General features: G+C 43.2%; 1 protein-coding gene across 30 annotated transcripts in view; it reads right to left on the minus strand.

Moving 5' to 3' along the window:
• Positions 1-5899, minus strand: part of LOC101926439 (RNA-binding protein 12) — a 39099-nt gene extending 33200 nt beyond the window's left edge. For 12 of the 30 annotated variants that reach the window (XR_012419314.1, XR_012419307.1, XR_012419310.1 and 9 more), the window contains exon 1: positions 5727-5868. The gene's annotated coding sequence lies outside the window, so the exon portion shown is untranslated. Of the gene's footprint in view, positions 1-5350 lie in introns of all 30 variants that reach the window. The other 18 variants (XR_012419315.1, XR_012419308.1, XM_074005194.1 and 15 more) reach the window with 4 other exon arrangements.
• Positions 5900-8293: the final 2394 nt, after the last annotated feature.

Raw genomic sequence — 8293 nt, forward strand, 5'->3', positions numbered from 1 at the left:
ACGGAGGCAAAAATCAATGCAGGAAACACAAAACAACACGCACAGGCCACACTGTACATTACGAAGGCGAGTCTGAAACCACCAGAGTACTTCATTAGAATGCATATCAAAAAAAAAAAAAAAAAAAAAGGAAAGACACCATAACAAAATCCTGCACATGCTTTTTATAGTTGGTATTGCTTTCAAATTGGAGTATCTCAAAATATTTATATATTTACATACATCAAGAGTGTCATAACTTAGCCCAGTAACGAATCCACTGAAAATTAAAACAGTCATAAAGCTCAGCTTCACAGCTGCTAATTGCTTTGATCACTTTATAATTAAACCAATCCAGAAAACTCCGTACAAGTCTATTTCCCCAGGTTCTCACCAAATTTGTGATGAAAAGGCACAAGTTCGCACAGTAACAATTCTTGGACAACTTAAAATAGCAATTCAAGGGTACTCATGGAAATTACTGCAATTATTCTTTCAATATATTTTATTTTGCACAAAATAGCATCCAACATCACAAACCAAATGAAGTATGAGTTCTTGCTATAAGGACTAATTCCACAGGAGCTCAAAATATTAACAAAATATTAAGGGAAAGTATTTTTTCCTCTGACACCACAACAGTTCCCAAAAATTTGTAAAATTAAAAAAAATTAAATAAATAAAATAAAATTTAAAAACACCCTAAAAATGCCTGACATAATAAGAGTATATCCCAAAATAAAAACAGGTCACTCATCTTTCACTGTTATTTCTTCAAAACTGGTGAAGTTATTAACAAGTCACAAGCATATATGACCAAATGCCTAGACAACTATATTCAAAGGTAATTTTTTACTTTTTATTTCTTTCAAAGGTCATGTTTTAATTCGGAGAAGAAATTCGTCACTGTTCAGTACTAAGATTACCAATGACTACTTATCCAAATGATGCTCATCTTAAATTAGTATCTTCCAAGACCAAAATACAACTAGTGACCTTAATATTCATCACCAAAAAGGAAAACATATTTTTCAAAAATTCTATGTGATTTTCTAAAGGACAAACTATTCATCTTCTAGTCAACTACTCAAGTTGCTGAAGAACAGTGAGATTGTTTTGCCACAAAAAGCTATGCAAATATGTAATCAACACACTGAAAAACCTAGAGCATTGTATTAATCTTTCACATGTTGTAGAAATCTAGCCTAATTAGGTCTTTTTCTTTTTTTTTTTTTTGAGATAGGGTGTCACTCTGTGGCCCAGGCTAGAGCGCAGTGGTGCGATCTAGGTTCATTGCAGCCTCCGCCTCCCTGGGTTCAAGCTATTCTCATGCCTCAGCCTCTGGAGTAGCTGGGACTACAGGCATGTGCCACCACCTGTGGCTTATTTTTGTATTTTTAGTAGAGACAGGGGTTTCACTATGTTACCGAGGCTGGTCTCGATCTGACCTTATGTGATCCGCGCGCCTCAGCCTCCCAAAGTGATGAGATTACAGGTGTGAGCCACCGCGCCTGGCCTAGCCTAACCAAGTCTAAGGAGTTTAAAAATTCTTCGTTTAAAAGCCATATCTAGTAGTTTAACAGGTGACAAAGAGAAATGTGAAACAGAGAATGAGCAAGAGCATGAAGTACTGCAAATATTTATGTACAGGTTTGACTCCAGCAGCCACACAACAGGGTAACTTTCTAGTTTCTAGAACTTGTAATAAACATCTGATCCCTACTGGAGATTCCAATTCAAAAGGTCAGGTATGGGGCCAGGGTATATGCCTGAATATAAGGTAGGAAGGTTCCTCTCAGCCTCTTCCCTTCCAAACTCAAAACATACCGTATGCCCATCTTGAGAAAGACAAAGGCGGGGTCAGCCAGTTAAGTTCAAAGGGAACTCCCCAGGTCTACTCTCAAAAATTCCTAAAAGGTTACCAGAAATTACCTTTAAAAGGAAGAAATTTCTCATTCTCATTCCACAAGTTAAGGCTGAAAGGCCCAGTTGAATTTGGCAAATGCCTAGTTCAAGTTTTATGTGTACAACTTAAAGCACAAAATCAATCTAGATAGAAATTTATGATTCTCTTCTATTTCAGCAAAGGGGAATACCCATCCCACCCCATACCAAGGAAAAATAATGCAGAAAGTTGATGCTACAAGTCAGAACTTCACAACCCTTGGTATTATACCTCTTCAAAAGGGAAAGGTAAATGGAAATAGAACTGAAATACTTCTGTTTTGACACCTCACTTTGTAAAGACCACAAGAATTTAATATAAGTGTCATGTTTTCCAGGAAACTGCTATTCCTGTATTCTAAATGTCAGCTAGCGACTGAATGCAGGATTTCAAAAATCCACCCCATTCACCTAAAGCTTTGCTGAACTTTAGAAGGATAAGACTAAAATAATAACTACACAGTAAAACATCTAAAATACATATTATATCTATACATATAGCGTAATGATAGGAAAGGAGAAAATGGGCCTGATTTGTCATTAAAGCCACTGACATACTTCAGAAGATCTAAAACAAGCAGCTGGCTTTAGTATGTTTTCCATTCGTAATAGGAATTAGTCCTAACATAAAGGCTTGCTTCAACTTGACAAAATACCAGATGCATGCACAAATCACAAGTATCTGCTACAAAAATTTAACATATTATGACAAGACAGACTTTCGTATTTAATAGCCATTCTAATCACTTGGAATTTCAGGAAAAAATGTCTGACAACAAATCTCTTCATCAAGAAGTCAAGGCACAAACTAAAACGACTATTTTCACTCTTCATCTGGTAGTAAACATCCAGAAGTGAACTTTAACTTTGTTCATTCATCACTCTAATCAACAAGAACCAGGGTACAGCACAGCTAGGTTCTTCGGATCCAAAAGAAACAAACCCTCAAATGTTCACCTCAGAGATAAGCAACAGAGAACCAATCACAAAGGGCACAATGCTAAAAACAGTAATAATCACATTATAGTAATCATTATGAAACAACCACAGTTTCAGCCACTTGATTTTGTTCCCCATTCCCAAATGGACCATATTTCAAAGTCTGGGATCATTCTTAATGAAAAAATTATTCTGACACTGATGGAGATGTATACTTTTTATAATGCATTGCTCAATTTTTCCATTAACCTCCATTCCGTACTCAAAGGCAGCAAATCAGAAGACATTTCTAAATAAGATATTCTTCCTGTCAAAAATATTAAGTTATTTTTCAATCCCCCCAAATGCCAACAAAAATGTTCACTACCTTCATTTTCACTTCAGAGCAAAATTATACTTCTAAACAACCACATTCACTTTCACTGTTTTTGAGTCTTAAAAGCTGGCTTCAAACTTAATTAAATTTTGTGCAAACCAAAAAGTATATGGGTGTGGTAGTAAAATCTGATAAAACTGTAGTTTAGACAAAATTATCTTTTCTGTTTAGTTGAAAACATTTAACAATATTCCTTTACTCCATGAACATTTACTATTAAGCACTTGTGGGCCAGACAAAAGATATAAAAGATATAGAAGTCTCTGCATTTTAGGGAGGGACATCTAAAAGCATCTTTTGTGCAATCAACTACTGACACTTGGTTCTTCCTACAACATCTACAGAAGAAAACATACATTCCAACAATGACAGAGTGGCTCTCTGCAAAATGGAGTAAAAACTATCAACACTGTCACTGAATTCCAGCACCTGGAACACATTGGCCCACAAAATCAAGTTTCACATCTAAAAATTGTACTAACAACTCCCAAGCTCTCAATACTCAGTCATCAAAACATTTGACGTGTCAAAGAAGGTGAAAGAATCCCAAAGAGTACTGGTATTAGCATGTAACAATACGTTGCAAGTAACTACACAATTATTTCTAAAGCTTCACAGTTTTCATCTAACAAATTCGAACATAAGGAAAATGAAAATTATACATTACAATCCATAAAGTAATCAACATTTAATCGAGCATATGTGATATAAAAACGCATTCCCTGTTTCATTAAAAATCTGTCCAATAATATATACTAAGCACATCTTCATTATGTTTTGTATAAACACGCCAAACATTTCACTTTCTTCATAAATTACCATAACGTTATTTGAACCACCTGTAACAGTTCTTCCCAACTTCTTTTTATATTCTTGGAAAATGTCTGCACACACTTTCAACTAAATCCAGAAATCCTCCATTCTTTTCGAAACTACCAAATTTCAAAAACGAGTACAACCAGTCTTGTATTGTAGTTCTATAATTTAAAAAACAAGATTTCCCTATGTGTCCAGACTTGAGGGATTTTTCTCAACTGCAGATGCTCTGCTATGCATTAACAAAATCACTAGTTAACAAGGTCCCAGACAATTCTTGTTGCTAAGACTGCATTTTGCAAAAATTACACCATTTCAAACCATTCAAGCAAGAAGCTCTAAAAGAAATACTGCAGTCACAAGCCTAGCCTCTCCCTTCAACAAACCTTCAATTGCCATCACTTTTTTCCAGTGGGTTACACTGACTCTATTCTTGAATATTAAACGGTCCCTACCAACTTCCTCAATTTATATTAGGTTATCTCTGAGAATCCTGGAGCCAAGGAGGGTTTTAGGGCCCAGAAATCTCTTAAAAGTCTGCAATTCTCAGCATGACACCACGCAGATGAGTAAAGAATGGTTAGCACTTAATACTGAGTAACCCTCACAGGAGCCCCCCAGATTTGTCACTATAAAGCACACGTTGGAGGCACACAAAAAGCCCACACGTTTACAACCTAGCGGCTAAACCTCCTGCACTGGCGTCCATCCTCCTCACTAACCTGTAGATCCTCACAGTCCCTCCTACCACCCAATTCACGTGGCTGCAAACTAATGCAGCCAAGCTTCACAGAAACTCAATTAACTCTCCATCAAAAGCACCCACCCTCCGCAGCCCACTGGATCTCGTCCTCCTGAAATGCCAGAGGATCCTCTCCCGAGGGAGCCCTAAAAGTGCTGCTCTCAGCAGCCCCTTCCCTACTGGGGGGACCAAAGCCTGGCATCTTACTACAGTTCTCAGAGCCTCGGGAGGAGTACTCACCCTACCCCCTCACTTCCTAGCTTCAGACGCCGGCTTCTCAAAACTGCTACACCCTCGAGTAAAGCCCCTCCCCAGCAATAGACCTCGGAGGCATTTCACTGCAACCCCCTCCACCTTCAGGCCACGAAGGCGGCCGGTTGTGAGACTTCCTTTCTGAACTCACAGGAGTGTACAGACTATAGCTTCCTCCCACAGGTGTGACCTGGGTCCCCTTTTGCTGGTAGGCCACAAAGGCCTCCTTTCCATTTCGGGTCGAGGGAGTGTCCTCACTACGATTATCTCCCCACCTCCAGGAACACAGATGTAGTTATAACCTCTGCTTCACTGGGGGAGACAAGAAATCCTCCGTATTCGGGTTGTAGACGTGTTTTCACTGCAGTCCCCGTTAGCTCGCAGGCCGCCGAGCCAGCCAGTTCTGACCTGCCCCCTCTCAGACCACGGGGGCGTCCTCGCTACGGCCTCGTCCCCACTTCAGTACGCAGGCTCATTCTCTCTTGCGTCCTCCTTGCATCCTCTCAGATCTCAGAGGCGTAAGTGGCACCCCACTCCCCCTGCAGTCCTGCCCCGACCCTTTGTGTGGGGTGCTAGTTGCCGCGGGCTCGAAGGCCTCCGAAGGCCCCGCCCCGGGCCACCAAGGGGCACCACGAGCCCCGCACAGCCCCGCCCGTTCAAGGGCTGCGGGAGTCTTACCGGGGAAAGCTGCGCGGCACCAGAACCCAGACCCCGAATTACCCCCCGCGCGAGTGCCTCCGCCCCGCGGCCGACAGCCCCAGCCCGAACGGCTTCCCGGAGCCCAACGCAGCCACCACCTCCTTCGCCGCTTCACAAAATGGCCGTCGACCCGCTCAGCGGCTCCGCGTTCCAGAAGGGGGCGGAACAGCGTGGTTGACGTCAAGGGACCGCGCAAGCGCGCTGAAGGTCTCGGGCAAGCTCCCGGAAGTTACTGGGTTTTGTGCTAAGAGGGGGGTGTTCAGTCCCTGCTTGCGACTGTTTGCGCACGGGACCGACCCTGGGCTAGTGGCCCTCCTGGTGGGCTGGGTATGAATGTCCGGCTTGGCCCTTCACTGCAAGACTTTGTGCAAATTGCTTCACGTCTTCCAGTTCCCGCAGAAGGAGCAAATTGTGCTTACGTCTAAGTTTTTTGAGGATTAAATGGAGCACAACGTGGTGGCTAGTTATTATATCCTGAGAAAACAGCCAAAACCTGATTTTTTCGCCCCTTTTAAGAGTTTATGCAGGCCGGGGGCCCGGTGCGTGGCTCACGCCTGTAATCCCAGCACTTTGGGAGACCGAGGCGGGCGGATCACGAGGTCAGGAGATCGAGACCATCCCGGCTAACACGGTGAAATCCCGTCTCTACTAAAAAATACCAAAAAAAAAAAAAAAAAAACTAGCCGAGCGAGGTGGCGGGCGCCTGTAGTCCCAGCTACTCCAGAGGCTAAGGCAGGAGAATGGCGTGAACCCGGCAGGCGAAGCTTGTAGTGAGCCGAGATTGCGCCACTGCACTCCGGCCTGGGCAACAGAGCAAGACCCCTTCTCGAAAAAAAAAAAAAAAGAATTTAGACAGGACGGGCGCGGTGGCTCACATCTGTAATCTCAGCACTTTGGGAGTCCAAGAAGGGCAGATCACGAGGTCAGGAGTTCGAGACCAGTCTGGCCAAAAAGGCAAAACCCGGTCTCTACTGAAAATATAAAAATTAGCCAGGCGTGGTGGCGGGCACCTGTGGTCCCACCTACTCGGGAGGCTGAGGCAGGAGAATCGCTTGAACCCCGGAGGCGGAGGTTGCAGTGAGCCCAGATGGCGCCATTGCACTCCACCCTGGATGACAAAAGTGATACTTAGTCTCAGAAAAAAACAAAAACAAAAAAAAGAGTTTTAATCTAGGGCAGGGCGCGGTGGTTCACGCCTGTAATCCCAGCATTTTGGGAAGCCGAGGCGGGCGGATTACCAGAGGTCAGGAGTTCAAGACCAGCATGGCCAACATGGCAAAACGTCGTCTCTACTAAAAATACAAACATTAGCTGGGTGTGGTGGCTAGAGCCTGTGGTCCCAGCTACCTGGGTGGCTGAGGCAGGAGAATCGCCTGAATCCAGGAGGTGGAGGTTGCAGTGAGCCAAGATAATGCCATTGCACTCTTCAGCCTAGGCAAGAGAGTGAGATTCCGTCTCAAAAAAAAAAAAAAAAATTCAATCCATCGTGATCCCTCCACAGCTTCACTATAGCATTATTTTATTATAGAAAAAGCTATTCTCTGGCTGGGCGTGGTGGGCTCACGCCTGTAATCCCAGCACTTCGGGAAGCTGAGGTGGGCGTATCATGAGGTCAGGAGATCGAGAACATCAGGAGAGCCAGACTCCATCTCAAAAAAAAAAAAAAAAAAAAAAAGCTATTCTCAAGCTGCTTTGGTCCTAGCCCCGCCCCTGAACTTCATGCCCCTGCTAATTAAAAGCTGGATGTGGTGGCTTAGTCCTAGCTACTTGGGAGTTAGAGACAGGAGGATCCCTTGAGCCCAGGAGTTCGGGCCACGGCACCGGCCTGTTGTTTTTGAGACAGGGTCTCACTCTGTCACTCAGGCTTGAATACAGTGGTGCGATCAAGGCTCACTGCAGCCTTGATCTCACAGGCTGAAGCAATCGTCCCACCTCAGCCTCCCAAATAGCTTGAACTACAGGTAGGCACCACCAAGCCTGGATAATTTTTTTATTTTTTTGTAGAGATGGGGTTTTGCCATGTTGCCCAGGCTAGTCTTGAATTCCTGAGCTCAAGCAATCCATCCACTTTGGCCTCCCAAAGTACTGGGATTATAGGTGTGACCCACCACACCCAGTCAAATTAACATAGTTTTATATGACTTTTTAATTAGAGGAAAACTGGTAATAGATCTACAACTCTACTATCTTTGCAACTTTTCAGTAAATCTAAAATTATTCTAAGTAAAAAAGATATTTTTAAACAAGAAAAATTCTATAATTTCATCTCCTCCTTCCACTGTCCATCTACATTTACCAAACTTTAGCCCAGTGGCTTTCAAACTTTCCTATCCCCCTGCTACTGGCAAGTATGAAGAGCAATTAAACTTTTTTGATCATTATCCACAATAAGAAATACATTTATGCCGGGCGCGGTGGCTCACGCCTGTAATCCCAGCACTTTGGGAGGCCGAGGCGGGCGGATCACAAGGTCAGGAGATCGAGACCACGGTGAAACCCCGTCTCTACTAAAAATACAAAAAATTAGCCGGGCGCGGTTGTGGGCG

This window comes from Macaca fascicularis, chromosome 10, assembly GCF_037993035.2.
Source record: "Macaca fascicularis isolate 582-1 chromosome 10, T2T-MFA8v1.1".
NCBI lineage: Eukaryota > Metazoa > Chordata > Mammalia > Primates > Cercopithecidae > Macaca > Macaca fascicularis.